Source organism: Platichthys flesus, chromosome 12 (genome assembly GCF_949316205.1).
Source record: "Platichthys flesus chromosome 12, fPlaFle2.1, whole genome shotgun sequence".
NCBI classification, from domain to species: domain Eukaryota; kingdom Metazoa; phylum Chordata; class Actinopteri; order Pleuronectiformes; family Pleuronectidae; genus Platichthys; species Platichthys flesus.
This window is the reverse complement of record NC_084956.1, coordinates 7,782,884-7,803,812: the sequence shown is the minus strand read 5'-3', so window position 1 is coordinate 7,803,812 and position 20,929 is coordinate 7,782,884.

Sequence of the window (20,929 nt, the reverse complement as noted above, 5' to 3'; positions counted from 1 at the left end):
CGCCCTTAGTGCTGTTTCACCCAGTCGTGTCTTCTGCTCATGCAAAGCTTATATTTACATTTCTGCAACAAGAAATACACTCTGACCCTCACCGGCCTCCATCAGCAGCACTGCTGATCAAAGACTCTGACAATACAACTAAATTTAGAGCGAGCAACTGCCGCGACTCTGCGCAACCTGTATGACACTCCAGCTTTGTTTACATATATTCAAGCCATTTGTAATATTCATCTATTCGCCATCAACAGAGTACACAGCGAGGTGCAGGGCTGTCGTTAAAGGACCAGATTGAGACAACATTTTGCAAACTTAACCCAAATAGCTTAAAGAGTCAGAAACCCTCTTCCAGCTCATTATCTGAGGAAGGAGCGCTTCAAAAACCATAAAATCAAACCTGAATGTATTCTATTGTTTTTTCTTGGTGTTGTTGTGTTGACAACAGAGGCTGTTACTTTGAGGAAGGTGCCTGACACGCTGTCATATCTTATCCAAAGCTAAACAACAGAGGCTGTGATTCCAGTGCAAACGGATCGTGTCAGTAATTCAAATGGGACGATGACACAGTTTCAATTTCCTCCCGCAGAATACTGTGTTTACTAATCAAAATCATGTGAGCTGCAAAAAACCAAAGTATTGTTTTACTTAAATATTTGATTAATGATCCGAGTATCACAGACAAGCTTTGTCTTTCGAAATTTTGTAATTGCCTCTTGCCTTTTTCCACGAACAAAGACATATTATTTACATGCTATATTGTATATATATATATATATATATATTATTAAAAACAGATCTAGCATTGGTTCAAGTTTTCCTTGTGTGACTGCAGTGAAGCCAAAAGTTCAGGCGAGATGACCCCTCTAGAGAAAACGGATGTTTCTAGAGAATTAGGGACTTAAAAAAGGCACACGTGACTTCATTTACAAATCAGTGAACATGAATTCACGAAAACAGAGATTGCCAACGTGGTGGAAAGTCGCCAGATTTGTCGCTAGATCAAACACAGGTTCACTTCAGGGTTGTGTGTTGTTTATACACTGACAGCTGCAGGACTTCTCAGGAGAGCAGGTTTGTTAGGATGTTTTCTTAGACACTGTCCTCTTATCTCTACTTCAGGGTTCAGTCTGATGATGGTCCTGCATTACCCCGGAGTTTGTTAAATAGTGTGATGATAATAACCTCGACCTCAATGCATCAAAAACCAAGGAAATGATTAATCACTTCAGACACAATTCATTCACTGAATATGAAGCTAGTCTCATGCACAGAGAAGACGTCCAGATTGTTTAATCATCAACTTAACTTTGATAATAACACTGAGTCTATTGTCCAACGTGGACAACAGAGAGTCCATTTGACGAGGAAGCTGAACTTGTTGAATGTCAGACAGCGGATTTCAAGTAACTTTTATTATTCATTGATCGAAGGTCTTTCAACTTTTTCTTTTATCTGTTGGTTCAATGGATTATCCAATAAAGCCCAAAACGGCATGTATAGCTTCATCAAGGTTTGCTCCAAAATAATTGGAGTTATGCGAGAATAAGGTGAAGTAGAAGGTGAAGAAGAAGGTGAAGAAGAAGGCAAAGAATAAAATCAGCCAACGTCTTCATGTTTTGTCTCATGGGATCATGGTGATGCCTTCAGGCCGCCGTTATCATGAACCTCAGAGGAGAACTAACTGATACTCAAAATGTCTCTTTCCTGCTGCTATCAGGCTGCTAAACTCAGACAGTATTCGTTTTAAATGACACTTTTGATGACTGTGCTTTTCACAAGATATCACAGATAGCAAATGTGTATTTATTATGTAATTATTGTTTATTATATCTGATTCCATTGTACTTCAGCTCATATGAGAAACTGAACAACAAACGTTTTATGTACACTCCAAAAATTGACTTCATCATTGATTTTGTTGACATTATTTTCACTTTCTCATCCTCTGTTTCTCCCGGACAGCTTGTTATACTTCCACTGTTTGAGACACATGTATAATACGGGTTTACTACAAAATAGTTCTCCACCACACTTAGTTATTTTCCACTACACTTTCACCCTTTTTGTCATTTATGACAACATATAAGAGAATGCACAACTACAATAAAACATCAAATACATCAATTTGCTGGACGTCCGAACAGAATCTCAAATGGACTCCATATTTCGGTCTGACTCTCATTCTCATATGCATGAGAACAAGAGAGAGCCTCAGTCCTTGACAATCCAGTTTCCTGACAGCGTTTAGCCACTTTGTTGTTTAGTGTTTATTTTCTCTCTCCACTGCTCCACAACCTTTCACGGTGATGTTCGGCAATTCCAAAAGAATCGCACGATAACGAAGCCAGCGTGCAGCAGACAAATGAGATGTCTTTTTTTTTCAACAAAATCCTAGACATAGCATGTGGGACCAGCAGAGTGAGTGGGGAGTATCCCACTAAAGGTCAGGAGGCCATTACAGTCTCCTCTGCAGCTGCTACAGCTCTAAGACAAGTAGGCAGGACTGCAGCAACAGGATCAAGGTTTACTGAGAAATATGCCACAGGTCTCTGTTAGCCACCATGTTCTTGGAGTAGCACTGATGTCATGTAGTCCCCCCTCCCTTCTCATCAACTGCCTGTGTGAAAGGTCGGTCAGGGTTAGGGAGACCAGAGGTCAGGGTCGATTGTAAGGTCAGCTCTAAGTCAGTGAGAGCTTTCTCTGTGTCATCAGTCCATTTGACCTCATGTGCTCTTAAGCCTCGCCCGTGTGGGACTGCTCTGAGCTGGCGCCTCAAGGAAAGCATAGTTAGAAATAAATGATCTGCAATACGGGCACATTCCCAGGAATGTAACGACTTTTTCTTTGTAACAGGTTCAGGAATATTTTACATTTCCTTAAATTGCCCTAGGTCCTCGGGGTCCACTCTCCCTGACAGCTCTGATCACCGCTATGATCACATGGCCATACAGATTAAACTTGTTCTTTTTTTTCAGACTTGCCTTGTGGCCCTCGGTTTTAGAAGAGCCACAGATTCCTTTTCACATTGTTCTTTAGTCCGAGAACAAATCATTACCTCATCATCATATTGAAAAGTGCACTTCCAGGTGTTATCTTCAATGAGCTTAAGCCCTTCCTTTAGTGCCTGATTGTAAATGGTCACTGTAAATGTTGTTTGTATCATGTTAATATGCGTGTGTGTATATTTGACGTCTGTATGTGTGTCTGGTACCAGTCGATCAGTCCTGAGTGTGTGAACATCCAAAGTAAATCATCTTCTATACACTTTTAAAAATAGAATATACTGAACAACAGGATGTTATGTGTTTTCCCAAATGTCAGCATTGACACATTTCTTATCCGAGGTCCCAAATCTTGCCATTTATCATTTCTGTGCTCTGACAGCAGGACATGTGGGTGTGAACAAGGACCGTCGAAAAAGGAAGCAGCCTCTGAATATATGTGGAGGAACTGAGAGTGAGACTTATTTTTTTAATTTGGGTAAAATTACAGTGTGTTCATTGCAGAACATGCAACGTTTACGTCTCTCTTACACTACTTTCTCTAGAATTTACTCTGAACCTCTTCAAAACCTGAATCCTTCCCTTGATGGATGTGACAACAGAAGAACAGAGCTTCCACTCACATGCATATTATAATGAATCAGCATTATACTTAATGCATGTGTAAATCTGCGGTGGATCAAGACCACTACGACTCCTGTTGATGAAAACGAGAGAAATGCCTAAGGGACACATTACATCTATTCCCATCATATTAATTGGACAAAATGAGGAGATAGCAAAAATGAACTCTTGAAGCTCCCTGTGACACTATCACTAAATAATAAGGGAGTCGTGAATTTCTCCACCACAGTGTTTCCTGAAGCCCCCACAGATCTAACAAATCATCCGCTCCTCTTGAGAGTTGTGTCAAACATAGGGTTCTTGATGACTGAATGAGCCGCTCCTGAACCTACAAGAATGTACTCTCTTTCACTACTACTGTGAGCGAAAGCAGAAGACCTGCTGGAGGTTTTTCTGAGGGGTAAATGGGTTTCCTACATGTGACGGCTTTATAGGGTCTGATTTGTGGCCGCTTGTGCTGAGTTATTTCACTGGGATCTGATCGGATCGGGAGTTTAAACCCACATCGAGCCGCTCGGTCAAATGCCTGAATCACAGCAGCAACATTAGCAGTGCCCATGCCTCCCCGCCACTATGGTGCGAGCCCTCAGGTCCTGCTCCCCATTGTCAGCATGCTTTACTGCCACTGCCAGCAAACCTGCAAACCGTTTAACCATCCAAGTCGGCAGGAGAAACCAGCAGGACGGGGAGAGGAGCAGGGGGCGGGAGTGGAAACTGTGGTGCTCGGATTAATTTCAAGACCACTTACCAAGTCATCACACACAGGGGGCGCAGGGGGACAGTAAATTTACTCTGCAAGGGGAGAAGGGGATATATTGGTAAGAGAGACTTGAGATCAGGACAGCAGCTGTGCAGTGTTATTCTTCAGAGAGGGGCCATAGCAGCAGGGATTTGAAACTGAGCATCATTGTACAGTGCTTCAGTCACAAATCCCACATGCTGTCATTCCTTTATTTTCTTTCTGGGTTTTTCACTCCCTGTCTGACATCCCCCAGTTTGTTTTCCCTCCTCTCCCACATCCACATTGTCTTGAGGCTAGAGAGCGGCGTCCAACTGGCACGTCTACTGAAGGAAAGGGAAAAACGCTCGGAGAGATGCTTTCCCACTTTGCACTCCTTCGAATGTTATTTATTACATTGTTTGTAAGAATGTGATTAACAGGTTGCAGAAATATTTAATATCGTCCATAGTTAGAATCTTTAGAAATTGCAGTCATGCACACGGCTCTGTGCTTAAGGACCTTTGAACCTACCGAACAAGGTTCATTGTTAGATTCTATTTGATCCTGACCATTTTGGTCATAGGCCACATAGACAAGTGTGTATCTGACAATGGCAACTTATAAAGTCGGTCGATAGAATTCTTCCTGTTTCATTGTATTTAATAAAAATGCATTTTTATTAAATACATTAATGGTAAATAAAATGCATTTTATTTACCATTAAAATAAAATGCATTTTATTTTAATGGTATAACCACCAGCATGAGATCGATATCATCCGAGTCAAAAGTCTGGGAACGACTTCCGCTTCTTCTTCTTCTTCTGTTGCTTAATTCTGTGTCAACTACCTTGGTTCAAAGTTCCTAACACTATCAAAACAGTGCTTTTCAGTTTGATCCGTCCTGTCAGGTTATTCGCTCAATATGTTTATTGATTTAACGATAAAGAAAACTTTTGTATTTATTTAAAATCACAGTAAATTATAAACCTTTCTTCAGCAAGACAATCATTAAAATGTAGCTTGTTTTTCTCTCAAAGAATAATAATAATATTTGAACCTAAATCCCTGTTTTAAAATTAACTAATATGCTTATAAGGTCTTTGGCTTTGTCATCTCAGGGGGCAAGATTTGCAATTTTCCTTATTTGTATTTCCTTCAGAATAATTCCCTGTGCACAGTTATCCTGGCTGCAGGCGAATTAGGGAAAGAAACTGACGTGAAGGACTCGTCTAAATGTTCTTTATGAATTCTGTCAAATGAAGTGTCAGATGTAAGCCTGTTTAAGTCTGACGGTGCTGTCCTCAGGGGAACTTTTAATAATGTTCCCTTATTCCCGTTCTTATTTACCCGTAGTTGTACTAATAATAAAGTCAATTTCACAGTAGTTCACTCCTACTGCTCCTTCACTGCTCCATGCTTATTGCACTGGGCTCATTAACAGATGAACCTGGTTGATTCTCTTTAGACACTTATAAGCCATCAAGCTGGAAAGCTGCAGTGATAATTGGCGAACTTTTCAACATCTTTGTATCTTGAGAAATCCTTTAAGATCCATCACAACCTGAGATCCAGAGCTCAGACTTCTCAGCCGGAGGAGGAACCATTAATTGGGGCTAAACAGGGTCAATGTGGGGTTTTGTTCAGACAGAGCATAGAAGTTAAAATGTCAAATGAAAATCCTCTGTGTGCACATTAATTACAATAATGAACCACTCAATCATACAAGGCTGTAGGTTATAAAAGTAATTTTATATAATAGTATAATTTTATATAATTGGGTGGTAAAAAACATCACATGTACGTTAATTACATCCATAGCTGCTTGAAGTTCACAGTAATGTGTCAGTGGATCAGTGCATCCTTGTTGCTGTGGTTTCCATTGTCATTCAGTTTCAATTCCAGTTTGGCTCAGTTCTTTCTTTATGGAGTTCCCATGATTCCCTGTGTCTGCGTAGGTTTCAGTAGTCAGAGTCCTGCCTGTGGTCAGATTCCCGTGGGTACTTATCAGATAACCAGCAAATAAGTTGTCGAAGGGGTGAAAATATATATTAATACAGGGGCGGGGGGTGAAAATTCCAGAAATTCAAATGATGTGCAGTATTTTTAACATCTAGTTGTCAGCTGCAAGTTGTTTTATTGTGAAAGCCTATGACACCACCTTTGACTCCTTCACTTCCACTCAAATAACTATCACTGCCCACATCGAACTCTAGCTACTGGGCTACATCAACATGTTTCACATAAATACAAAGATAGCCAGTGGTGAACATGTTCACCGCAGCTGGACGCTACAATAACATATTTTATCATTTGAACACACACATTTTGTTAGCAGAATTTAAAGTCTACACTTGGTAAAAAGTCATTCATATTTTGCATGTGAGAACTATGAGTGAACTTAATGATGAGAAGTATGACAAATTATAACAGCCAATATGTTGGTCTCCCTTGTAAACCCCATCTATATATATATATATATATATATGAGGAGGGTAGTGTAGTGTGGGTTTTGTATGTGTGTGTGTGTGCATCCCTTTCAACATCCTCTCTCTGAAGCCGTCTGAAGAGAGACACATCCAAGGGTGGGTCATTAGTCAAACCCAGAGTCTGGAGGAGTGTGTGGTATATTCAGTGCTACAGCAACATGCCCCTCTGTCTCTGCCTATATTATCACCGAGCTGGAGCTGAAACAGACAGAGGATGTTTCTCTTCTCCTTCAGCCCCTCTGTAGCCAAGTCCATATTTCAACTGAGGTGTCAGGGAGAGCGGACCCGAGGACCTGGAGTCACCACTGAGGATCAGCTCCACATGAAGTCGACAGCACAGCAACAGAGTTATCAGATTATGATAATAAAGGTATTTTAATGCGGTAACGTAGTGTAAACCATCATTCACCAGTGAGGGGAGCTCACTGGATTGCTTGGCCACACTGGTGATACCGTCTAGTTGAGTCTTGGTAAATATGTGTTAGTGCATTGTTTACCAAGACTCAGGACCTAATTATCGGTCAGGATGACCACATTCTGTTTTTTGTGTGTGAACCCGACCAGAATCCATTATTTTCACTCATCACAGGCACGAGCAGGAACTAAGCTGAACCTGAATATCATTTGAAAATATTTATCAGAACCAGGCCTGGCTCCTCGGTCCTCATTAAAATATTTTAAATCTGAAATAACGTGCAGTAGTAACAAATTCTAAGGAGTGGATTATGGGTTATGCACACTCCTGTGTGATCCTGGATCCCGAGAGTCATTGAGAACCAAGATGTCCAGAACCTGCTCATATATTTCTTTAACTGGATAATTGACATGTTATTGAGCTGAGGGGCCCTTAGGGAAGCGCTGGTGAAAAGGTTAAGTGCATTTGTTTATATACTCCTCTTGACACTCCCATTAGTAGCAGCACAGTGTATTATTTTCTTTTTCCCAGAAAGCACAGCAGCATAAAGCTGTTAGATGTTGACCTTTGCATTATCAGAGTGAAACTTTTCTCATGGTCCCACTTCACTGTGACACCGTGGATTGGATGCTCCACACTTGGCCAGTATTGACTCCAGTGTGATACAGTGTACAAGGGATATTCACCATCTAGTACTATATTCTAAAATGAGATTGACTGATTTTTTTTTTTATATGTGAATTTGTGTACTTAATGAAACTACAAGGTTTACATCCCTTTTTAGTGTCTATTTTACTAATCCAGTGGATCAAGTTCATATCCTATCTGCCTCTTTGACTGCATACTAATATATATATGATCTGTACTTAAATGTTGGTTGTGTGCTTATATGTTGTTTTATGTATTTATTGTGTACTTTATGTTTACACTGAGGATCATAGAGAAAGATCATTGTAATAAAGGATATCAATCTTTATTTAAAAAGTCCAGAAAATCTAGGATGTGCAATTTGGTTTTGGTTTGGTTGACAATTAAGGAACCTTGGTAGATGTGCGTTTTAATGAGTGCCCTTCTAGTATTGATTATTGTGAATATGTGTCATAATGATTTACAGGCATATGAGTGATGCAGCATGTGTATAATTCAGTGGCTTTCGTACCGTGGAATACATCATTCTCTCCTGAACTCATGCACCTCCTGAAACATATTCACACAGCCTTCATTTTCATAACATTAATATTTTATGGTCATTTACATGTCTTCTATTCAAATGTGAAATCTGACTAGTTGAGCGTTCACTGATGCACAGGCTGTAAAGATCTACAACCAAGAAAACATGGACTTAAATGCTAAATATTGTGTTTTGTGTATATTTTTATGTAAAACGGGACAGGCTATGTTGATGCCCTGCCCGGACCGCATCCCGTCTTTACTATAAAGATGAGTAAAGGTGAATGTTTTCCTGCTATTGTTATGATAAAATAGGCAACAACATGTTTGCTTATGTGCGCATTATAGTGTGAACACCCAGGGGCCAAAATAAATGAAAGCAGGAAATGAAAAAACTCAACATTTTACTTATAATGCTTAAAATAAAATCATAAGTTCGGAATTTGTCTTTAATGCCTGTAGAGGTGCAGGACCCGATCTTTTATCTATAACATATTCATCTGGCCAGTCAGACATCCTGTAACCGCAGATAAATGCTCACTTAATAGTTGCCCTTGAATAAACCCTCTGATGTATTAACTGTATGTGATTAATGCATCTCGGAGCCGCAGCGCAGCAATGATTGTAATCCACTATGTGAAAAATAAGTTTCTTCCTCTGTGTGCTTCTCAGCTATTCTCTCTAATGGCTGCTGGCTGTGATAAAGTAAACATCACACAACAAGAGTTTTGGCTGACTTTCAAAAAAATAATTTACATAGCTGCTGCTGCGGCGCACGGGCGGAAAATAAGAACCAGAGCATAAGGAAAGTTTCCATAGAAAGAGGGAAACAGAGGGAAGATACTCTGAGTGACCTTAATGGAACATTTAAAGTAAAAAAAAAACACACATTCAAGGCTCTTCAGTCTCACCTTGAGTTTTATGTGTTTGCTAATTTTGATGCTAATTGGTGTGTGTGCTTGCTTTTGAAAAGATTAACAACACATAGCTTAAACAATAATATCACAGTAAAATAAAAGAATATAACTGTGGGTATGACAGACCAAGGTAAAGTTTGGTGGAGGAGTGGACGGTATTGTTATGTATGATACATAGTGGGAGTAAAGCTTTTAGATCTGAAGCTCTTAATGTGGCCGGGCACTAGCTCGTACAAAGGAGCATGATATAAAAATGCTGATGTGCAAAATGTAACTTCTGTCATTGTTGAAATCTTGCAGTTATATACATGTTTTATTAAAACCATTAGTATAAAAGAATAATTTATTCAGATTTACCAGCATCACAAACAATAGGAACATTTATGTGGTCGTGGAACCAATTGTCAATTCGTCCAGTGTTTACCGTCTGTTTCCTGTCCATAAGGCTGAAGAAGATCCAAAGGGTTTTTAGTAAAATATTCAACATTGTGAATATTGTTTTGGTTCCAGCAGCCTGTCGGGCCTCTTCCTGTACGTTTTTCAATTCTGTCGACATGAAAATGACTTTTTTCAAGTTGAGAATCAGAAGATCGGAAAGAGAAATGCTTTATTGATCCCCCGGAGTCAAAACTGGGTTTCGTTATATTTGCTCTTGCCGGGAATTAAATTTATTCAGACCAAGAAAACACAAACTTAAATAAAAAGTTTTTTAAAAAGAAAAAAATGTTTGCATGAAGCCGAGGTAGAGCCGGTTCTGCTACGATTCTTAGTCCTGTCTAGTTTATTAACAGTTATCAGGTTATGCTTGTTTTCTCCGGTGTGCTGGGTGAAGATAGTGAACGCATCTTCTCCTGGAGACATCCAACACTGAAAAGTCTCATCTCTTATGAGGTTGAAAGTACGTCCTTACTATCAATCCATCAGAATTAAAATCAGGTTTTATTTCCAAGCAGGTCGACACATATAAAAATTTGGTGTAGTGCAAGTTTGAATATCAATAATATAAACATAGGGAACAAAAATGTTATGTAAACATACTGTAAGCACCAGGGGAGGGATGGTGCAATATTTTGTAACGCCAGACTGAATTGTGCAAGTAATAGTCAGTCTTTTATTTGCCACAGGAAGTTACAGTGTCAATCGTGTATCTGTACCATTTATTCTTAAAGGGTAATTGGCACATGGGCGAGATGAAAACACTGCAACCTAAAACAACCAATGTATCGTTGACACGTAGAGACAAATGACTCTTCCACTCACATTCACACCAAAGGTCAATTCAGAGTCTCCTGTTAACCTCACTCAGCGTTTCTTTGGGCTGCGTGAGGAGGCCGGAGTCCCCGGAGAAAACCCACAAACCGGGATGCAAACCAAGAGCCTTCCTGCCAAGAGGCGACAGTGCTAACTTCTGAACCAAGTCCAAGTTGTTGTTATCCAAATATAATTTTTTTTGTAGCTGAGCACAAAGAGTACATTTTTTTAAGACTGTGGGAATTCATGTTCCAAAAACTGCTAAACAAGCAGGTGTCAGAGACTAAAAGCTGCTACCATTTAAATAATCACTCACACCCATGCTGTGTTTAATACAGTTCTTCTGTTATGATCCGTTTCATGTTGGTGCGCTCAAAGGATGGATTTTAACAAACTGAGTATTTGCTTTTTTTTAATTTGCCCATCCCTCAAACCCATAGTTGCCACAGTGAGTAATACAGGCAATGTTTGGTACCTGCAGGTATCTCTAACATGCAAACTGTTGGTTAATTTGTCTTTTGAGGAAACAGCAGGCCTAAGCTGTTGGATGATGAAAGGTTTTTGTCTTGGATCACCGTTGGGCCTGTGAGCACTGGTCCCATTAGCGCCACTTCTGAAAACTCTGACGTGAGGCCTCCTCATGATGCACTGGACCAGACAGTCTGTCCTTGATAACCGGCCTGCAAAGCCTCCATAGAGGACCCGTTCATCAACAGCTAGTAAAACTGATGGAGAAGAACAATACCACAGAAGACGGAGGGAGCGCAGTAAAAGATTTTATAAATAAAAGATATGAGGAGACATTTAGGTAAGACAAATGGAGAGAATTGATGAAATAAAATGGAAAATACAGACAATCATAAATATTAAATTATGAAAAGTGTGTTTTCTCTCGTAATTGGATCAGTGCAGATGAGAATACCGAACACGATTGTCGCCTGTGAATCAATAAGCTCAAATTCATGCATGGAAGACGTGGTAGTGGATTCCTGCGCCACATGCAGTCCAGAGCACTCACAGGAATTTATTTATACGTTCTGCACTGACAGCCAGCTGTAAATAATCATTTGGCTTGCACAAGTGGCGGAAGTATATTGTCAGAGGAATAGATTGCTTCCTGAGATTCCTCAGCTGCCTCCTTGTTTTAATTCCCAGACAAATGAGACGTACGCAAGTTTTGACAGATTGTCTGTCACTCAGTGTGTGATCGTTTTTTGTCAACCATTAAATTGACCACTTGCATCCAGAAATATCCCCTCAACCTGTAAATCAGTTTTAATAGAACATTGGAAACCACATATTTGAATTGTTCCTCCGACCGAGCAAAAAAATAAACACTTCAGGCAAATAATGACTGATATGCAAAGAAAAAAAATGTCCACATCAAATGTGCAAAAAGATTGGATGAGTCAACACACACTGCTACAGCAGCGCTTCCTCGTTTCTTTTTACATATTGACTTTTGTCATTGCTCAACATGAGTGATGTTAAATGGAAGCAAATGGTGCAGTGAAATGTGGAAGAATGATGCCCCCCCCTCAGGGCAGGAGACCTTCACAGCACCAGGGAATCTATCTAAAGGTTTCTCTCATATGCCGGGGAACACGTGAAGGTTATGTAAATGTGAGTGTGTGTGTGTGTGCACGCGACTGTGTCCTACGACTGTTTTGTCGGTCCATCTCTAGCAAATTGATTTCAGTAGGTACAGACTGAGGCTCCTGCTTCAGCCCTCCCCCTCCCCCTCCCTCACCAATTATCTGCCACCGTGTTGGCTGCTGCTCTCTGACATGCGGGCTGCAGATGGCCGTCCGGTGTGACGCTGCCAGGACAGGGGCAAGTGTTCCCCGAGCAAAACAATTGTCAACAGTTTTTCACATCACACTTTCGCAAATAATGACTCACTCACTTTAAAAACGCTGTCTTTTCTGAGGGCGTGCAAACACAAACAGGCCTTTTCCTTCGTCCTCACACAAAACCTTGAAGACATTCCACAATCGTGTCAGAAAACAACGTCAGGTTTGTTCCTCAGAGGGACGATGAGTTTAGTATAAATCTGTTTGTCTAGAAAAACAACCCAAACTTTTCAAAGTTTTGCACGGGAGAGAAAAGCTCCGTTGAGAATGGATCCTCCCATGAAAACACGTTGACCACAGGGGACTTCCACCTGCCACGCACAGTGGATCGTTCTAATTCTCTCTCCCGTACTCTATCACCATTGCAGGAGTGGAAGTGTGATGTAATTGCCAGCCGTACGGGCAGATGGTCCCTTTACTGCATGTTTATCATGTTCCACCACACATTCAGCTATATTTTCATTTGTGGAACCTCTGTCAGCGGGTCCTGCATTGGGGGGGCTGAAGTGATCACGTTAAGCAGATTCCCATCATAGCCACAATAAACAATATGAGTATTTTAATCATTCCAGTGATAAAGATGGGGGGGAGGACAATCAAACACGAGGCAATTCTGAACATCACAATGTCATCTGGCCCTTGACTCCGGTCCAAACGCTTTAAAGGAGACGGATGATGCAGTATTTTCTATCCTCTAGTGGGATGCTCAGGGTTTCATGTCTGAAAAAGGTTCTGATGTGACAGGATGATGATGCCCCTAGTGCTAAGTCGGACAAGCCCCGCTGTAGAAAGCCAATGTAAGCATTAGCCCAATCATAACAGGATTAAGCCACCTGGCCAATCAGAGTGGGCTTTATCTGGAGGGGGTGTCTTAAAGAGATAGGAGCTAAAATGAAATTTTTCAGACAGAGGCTGAAAAGAGGAGCAGCAGCAATGGACTAGATGAGAAATAAACAGTTTTTTTGTAACAGAAGATACGTACAGTGACAAACTCAATGCTATGTCCCTTTAATGTGTCCAAAGAAGAACCTCCAATGAATTTGCGAGGAAATATTTGACCACCATTCATTTACAGGAAGTAGAAATAATTTAAGAAAAAAATGACTGTCTAGTTACTTATCATGGCCACATTTTGATCTTTTTATGTATTTGTTAAGTTAAAGGGGACATATTGTGAAAATTCCACTTTTGTAGTGCTTCTACACGTTAATTTGGGTATCTGGCATGTCTACCGTCCCAAAAACTCTAAAAACGCTAGATGGCGTCAAATGGGATTACGACCCAAAATACGTCATAGTCTCGCTACATGGCCTTGGACCGACCCGCACCATCATCTCACCGGCTCCCCTGCTTCCCGGCTAGCGTGCGAGCTAACGCGCTCCTCCCTCTACCTGGGGAGACGGAGCCGGGCTGGTGGAGCCCGGGCTGACACTGTGCATTAAGGTGAAGCTCGGATTCCTGAGGAAAGTGGTTAGTGTTCCAGGGGTTTCCGCCTCGACGATCGGCTTGTTTATGCGGCCACTTAGATGTCTAAGGGGTAGCAGCAGCGAGCTAACGCTAGCTTGCAGCATTAGCTTGCGAGCCCGGAGCCCCGAGCTCAAGGTAACCAGCGAGTTAACACGCGGCTAAAGCGACGGGGGATGGGGCACTCAAAACAGGTCAATCTGAGAAGGGCTGTTTTAGACAGGGTAAAAACGTGCTGTTTGAATTGATCCTTGTGGTATTTTGACAAAAGTATGCTACAGACATTTCATTAAGACCCTAAGGAACCATATCAACTTGTTGTAAAATGGGCATACGATGAGTCCTTTAAGAAACTTATCTTCTCCTGTCCATTCCACAATTAGGGAGAATTACACTTATGTATTATATTGAAGACTGTGAGAGGAGAGAGGTTTGTTTTGTGAACATTAGGTCATGTAAACATTTTCAAGCAATAACACAAATTAAAATGATGAACCTGAATCAGACCACAAAAATTCTCCTTTAAATCCATAGTTTATCTCAGTCAAGGCTCTTTCACTCCACGTTGTGTGATTGCAGATGTTTTTCAGCCTCGAAACACAAACAACACTAATTGGTTTTTGGTTTTGAATTTTCAAGAAAAAAGCATACGAGCATCTTCACTTCAGAATGACCTTCACAGGAAGGACGAAAGCACTGCCTTTTTTTTAGGTCGAGCAAAGAAAGTTCTGTATTGTAACGTCCTTAATTCCACCACAACCTGTTTACATATGACCGGTGAAATACCATCATCAAACATGCAGCATCCTGACAGACAGGTGCTGTACTGTACCCTCTGTGTTCACAGTAATAACGCTCGGGGTAATGTGATGGATTCACTGGCTCTGTGGCTTATTTGGAGGTTCATCAGTCAGATCAGCTTCCAGTAGATTACTTCTGCTCAGCGGGAGCGAGATCTTATTGAGGCTGACAAACTGATTATGCCCTCTCCTGCCTCCCTCATACCTGCAGTGTAATTACTTCTATCACTGAGGTTATGACTGTTTGTCATGTCTGCGAGTTAGCAGGGCATCTCAGAGATGTTGGAACAGATTTGAAACGATAGTAGGTGGAAAGCTCAGTCGAATTTAAATGATAAGAGAGAGGATACACAATGTTTTTTCATTATATCTCCATGATGCAAGAATTCTACTTTCCTCTCACATATGCCTGGTGTGGATTTTCAAAAAATGAAGGATCACACAGCCTTGGCAGGGGGACCCACTCGTTTACTTGTTGAGATGGATTTGGAAGAGCTCCTGTCCTGGCAATGACAATTGAACATAATGTAAAAGTATCACTGTACTTCCAGCATTTAATTTATTTCACATTTCATGACTGATCCCAGTGTGTTGTTTGAAATAAAAAGCAGCTCTCCATGTATGACACCAGCAATTACTGTCGCTGGGGGGGGGATAAGGCAAATAATACATTCAGCGTAAGAACACAACAAAAAGGCGAAGGAAACGAACAGATGGCGCTTCTAAAATGTTGTTCTCATGAAAAATGCATAGCAATGCAAAACAGGTCCTTACTGAAAACCACTATTGGCAAAATTGGTGCATCACTGCAAATGTGTAAGAAATCAAATCACTGAAATTAAACTAGGACGAAGTTTTAAAGATTCATTTTCACCTAATGAGAAACCAGAGACCTGGCAGGGCTGAGGTGTGTGTGTGCGTGTGTGTGTGTGTGTGTGTGTGTGTCAGAGTGTCACAAGTGAGGAGTGCACGCAGAAGCATGTTTCAGGCTTACAAGGAAACAAGGAGTCACCGTGGAGCCAATTCAAACACACTTGTATGCCGCTGCTGTTAGATTTTGGCATGACAGCCAGTCCTGTGGGTCGCCCCCCCCCCCCCCGTCACACTTCTTATCTGCGGTGCACCGCGGCTAATCTGCTTAGTGAAAGCAAGTCCTGTGGCATTACAGATATTGAGCTGGTTGGATTGACTTGAATCGAATACAATTGAAACACTGCATTTCATAATAAAAGGTCAAACATCTTTATTGTCTTAAAACAATTAGATCTATGTTATAAATTTTGGGGATTTGTGAATTTACATTATCCAAAATGTTTCCAAAAATGTTCAAACCCAGAGAAATATAAAATGTTTCCTCCCACTGTTTGGGACAACTATAATCACTGTCATTTGTTACGTAACGTGAATACAACTTGAACACATTATTTCATCCGTGAACGTGATTTGTGTGATAGATTTTAATCAGCAATGGTGAAGACAACAACTCCCATGATCCCCTGCTGCGTCATGATGTGATCCAAATAGGTGTTTTGAGTAGCAGGCAAATCACATATTGTACTTAGAATTTCTTATTTTATTTTAATGAATGTTTATTGTTTTCTTTGTAACTTTGTTAAGGAAGTGCAATACAAATAAAGATAATTATTGTTAAAACAAATAAAGGGCAGTTTTGTGTTAGTGTGTACTGTCCTCCATGTTTGCTCATAGAGGTCATTAGTCGTCAGGACAGCGCAATAAGAAATATAATCTCCCCCGTTCTCTGCTATGCTGCTGTTTCATCAAAAGCTGTGCAACGAAGAGCAAATTGAGGACATTTACACCATTTTCCCCCAACGTTTAGTTTCATATTAAAGTTGGAAAAAGAGAAACAATGCAAACAACCTGCTAAGCAAATCTTCCTCAAACACTTATCCCAGTATTGATCTTCCAATGCTCCGCTGCCGCAGACTCACTGCAGGAGAAATGTAGTTTCTGTTTTTCTCTCTTCTCTTTCAGCAGCTGCTTCTGCCAGAGCTAATGTAAAAAGCTCCTCCACGCTTTGCATGAGCCTGCAGAGTTTAAAGCTTATTTAAATATTGATCGCTAGAGCTGGTGTACGGCTGCAAATGTGTCACCTCTTGGTGAAATGCTCCTTATTTGATGAAAATGAATATCCACCTCAGCTGGCTTCAGTCATTGTTATTTTTTTTTTAACTGAGAACCTTCCCTTATTCAAAATGAGCCACCTGCAGCTGTTAATGCCTGACTGCATGTTTGTTGTAGACATATTTCACATATTGAATATTTAGCTCAACTAATATCATCGGAATAAAAGTCTTGATTCTGCCTCTGTGTCTTTCTTTTGAAAAGACTGTTACGGAGCCGTCGAAATACGTCATGTCTTATTTGAAGTTAGGGTTAGGGTTAGAAGTTGAATTTTGAGATTTAGTTTGGATTTGTCATCACCTTGTGTCTGAACTTTAGAATTGTATCTTTGTTCTACATGGAGCAGGGGTAGAAACTAACTGAAGCACTTTAAGAGAAAGAAAAGCTTAACTTTACTCCAGAGACACTATTATTGTGTTTCTAGATGAATTTCACTGATATTTTAATTGTATCACTTTAAAATAATTAACAGTGTTATGACTGATCTGTTTCTGTACTGACTGTAATCAGTTCAAAATGTTATAGTTCTCATTTTAACCATTTCTAATACTAATGGAAATTTATTTGCCTAATTAAGCTGAAGCTAAATAGTTTTCTCAGGCTTGTGTGTTTTGTCTTTCAGCTAAAATGAAAATATTCAGTTTTACAAACATACAACACAGAGAAAAGCAGCTAAACATTCTCATTCGAAAAAGCATCACGAACACAGTCCAGAGACCGTTTCTGAATTGTCACCTCTCTCATCCCTCTTGGGTTTGCAGGTCTAATTATCGTGCTTTCAAAATGAATTTGTCACATCGTATGAACCGAGATTCTGAATGAAGTCATGGTTTGAAATCAGTGTTGAGATGCATTCAGCCAAACCACTGCAGCAGTGCAGCGAGCAGTAAACCAGTCTCTGCAGCAGCCGTACAGTTGCACTGGTGCATCACAAAGCAAACAGTGTAAGGGGAAATGATCTTTCATGTAAATGTGTGTTGACCATCTTTACGCACATATGCTCAGAAACATGCACAAACCCACAGAGATACCTGGCTGTTGGGAGAAGGCAGCATAAGGAGGGAGCTGGGAATTTGTGGGGGACCAAACTGCTCAGTTGCTTTAATCAATATGTTGCTAGAGGGAGACAGAGAGCCAAACTGAATGTTGATCTTGGTGGAGCAACTGTTTCGCCATAAGGTTCCCAATTGACTGTCATTATCTCCTGGGCTAAAACAATCAATCCGTACACAGATGGCTTTGCAAGTTGTGCAAGTGGTGCAGGATCCCGGCAATATGACCACAATCACAATGTGCTGTATTTAGAATATAAGAATATAATGTAAGAAGGTGGTTGGAAGGTAAGGAGGGTTTTTCCTGCTTTTACTTTCCACCTTAAGCTAATTTAAAATAATTCATGAGAAAATACTGAAAATATTAAAAGTACCATTTCACAGGGACCATGAATCCAAAAAGATCAGTTGACCTGTGGAGGTTTTTCCTCCAGATTTCACCGACTAACAAAAACAAAGTGTTAAACTTCGACGGCCTGACTCCTGGGCAGTGAAGAACTCGGGTTGCAAAGTCTTACACCACTAGAGTCTAAGATGAGTTCATTCAGAGACACGATGTTCGTCTCCTGTCCCTTGAAAATGGCACCAACAGGATTCACACCTCAGCGGAAATGTGGTCGTATAAATTGGAAATTTACTGCCACTGAAAGGTCAAGTTTTAAAGTGGGTAAAATACAGCAGTTGGGCTCTTATATAGTGCTCAGGCTTCCAAGTCAATTTCACAAGCACCTGTTTTCTGACAGAAGAAGTTTCCGGATTTCTCAAATTAATTTCATCTTGAGTGTCATCCCTCACATGTAAAAGAAAGAAAGTTATCTCATCCCTGTCCTCACCCCTGTGCTACAATATGTGTGATTGTGCGTCTGTAACTGATTCTCTTTTGGGCTTGCGATTGATAAGGGCAATTGAAAAGTCCTTTTCTAATCATCAGTGAAAAAAGTGATAACATGGATCAAGGAGTCATAGATTCACATCTGCAGGACTCAACTTTTTTCACGCCATTTATTCATCTTCATCCTTTATTACGATGAACCAACTGAAGTGTGGCACTGTGGCACTTACCTACCGTTATAGTTTTATCGCAATTTTTATCGAAAAACTGATTTGGCCAAACTCTATGCGGCATGATTCTCCACGTCCTCCCTCTGACTGTCTGTGATGAGTTCCCAGTTTGGCTTTCATGTCTGTGGCCTCATTTGTCGCCGTTTCATCCAGTTTGCCACTTGTCCAGCCCTGAAACCAGAGAGTGTGAGGTGTTTGTCAAAGATCCACAGAGTGAAAGCAGCACAATGAATATTCTCCTCTGTTTGCCCAGACTCATAATACCTTGTTTGCTGGTCTTGATTCGTTAATGGAACTGTCATTCAAAGTAAAAATCTGGATATGAGACGCTGCAGAAAGTGGAGGTTGTGAAAGAAATCAAAGAACTGCCGGAAAAAGGTTTTATTCAGTTGCTTGTAGTTGCCACCACTGACCATCGAGGGCGCTGTAACAGTGCAGGCAAAGGACGTCATTTCCTGGGGCCTCTGAGAACAGGTGACTATGTTTATTCGCAGAAAAGACAATTTTATTAGAATCTATGATTTTGTTAACCATCAAAATGCTTTCAGGAGGTGAGTAGCTACTTCCAGCGTCATTCTCTTTATCATGAAAATCCAAGGTGCCTGCCTCTTTAATGAGTAGGGATGACTCTGCTGCTTAATAACTGTTCTGCTCCCGTCCGAGCTCATGATGATTCAACTGTTTTCAACTTGCGAAAGACTGTTTTTTATTGTCGAGTTCTCAGAAAGATACTCACTTGAACAAAAAATATATTTATACAGAGAAACAACCTGCGGGCCACACCATCTTCAGAGTTCGATTATCTGATCTACGGCCACTGAGCAGTTATGATATTAGGTGTTATACTGATGGTGTCATGGAGTGAACCGTTTCCTCTATTCTCTTTATCTCTGTGATGAACCTGAAGTGACTCCGGGGGAATAGCAGCGGTCTCCAGTGTGAGGTGTACAGTGGGATGTTAGGGGAATGTTTGTCAGAAGACTTGCAAGAGGCAAACCCTGTGTTGTTGTGTTGTACTTAGAAGTCGTATGTGTTGCTATAACTACACTCTTCAAGACTTTGCAGTGAAGTGCTGATGTTGTTTACTGTCTTTAATCAGCAGTTTAATTGTCGTGTTGTACTTTACTTGTCAACTGCATGTTAATCTGTTAGTTTGCAGGATTATGCACAAACTGGATGGATTATCATAAAACCTGGTGAAAGGATGTAGTGTGGATCAGGGAAGAGCCCATTGAACTTAGGTGCGGATCAGGGAATGGTTTCAGGATTTTAAATAAAACGTTAAAATTGCGAGCAGTCGACATTTTCATTGATTTCTCAGAGAAGAATTCATGTCTCTAAATCAAAAATCAAAAAAGTTGGTGCAGATCAAAGTAAATATCAGGATCTAGTTAATTTAAACGTTGTTTCATTAGGGAACTGGACCTTGGAGGAAAGATGTGCTCTGAGTGACGGTTCAGCAGAAACAAGTGAAGTGTGAGGATTTATGAAATCACATCTTTTCAACACTTGGAACTCAGAGAAATGTAACACAACAAATTGGCAAACTTTTTATGATGGCTGGCGTCGAGCGTCCTCATCCCTGCCAGTGGAGCAGGTGCTTTCTGACTTCTCCTTAATCCCGGTCCCTCCACATGACACACACTCTTGATGCCACTCTGCTGCTTCAGTAGTTTTTTCCTGCATAATTGCAAAATCAGCCGAGCTATTGTAAAAATCAACTTTTTAAAAACCCAGCTGCCTCCTCCACCACAGAGAATCAACACGAGTGTCATCGTTGAGACAAGAGACTTTGTCGTCCCGTTTGCTTTCTGGAGTTTATCAACAACTTCACACAAGAATAGAAGATTTGGCATTGAATCTTTTTTAATGTGCTGCCTTAATAAATTAATCAAGGATAACTAAGCAGATGAATGGGAGCCTGTCTAGTGGAAATATTAGTAAATAGCTTTTCTAGTTAAGTAGCATC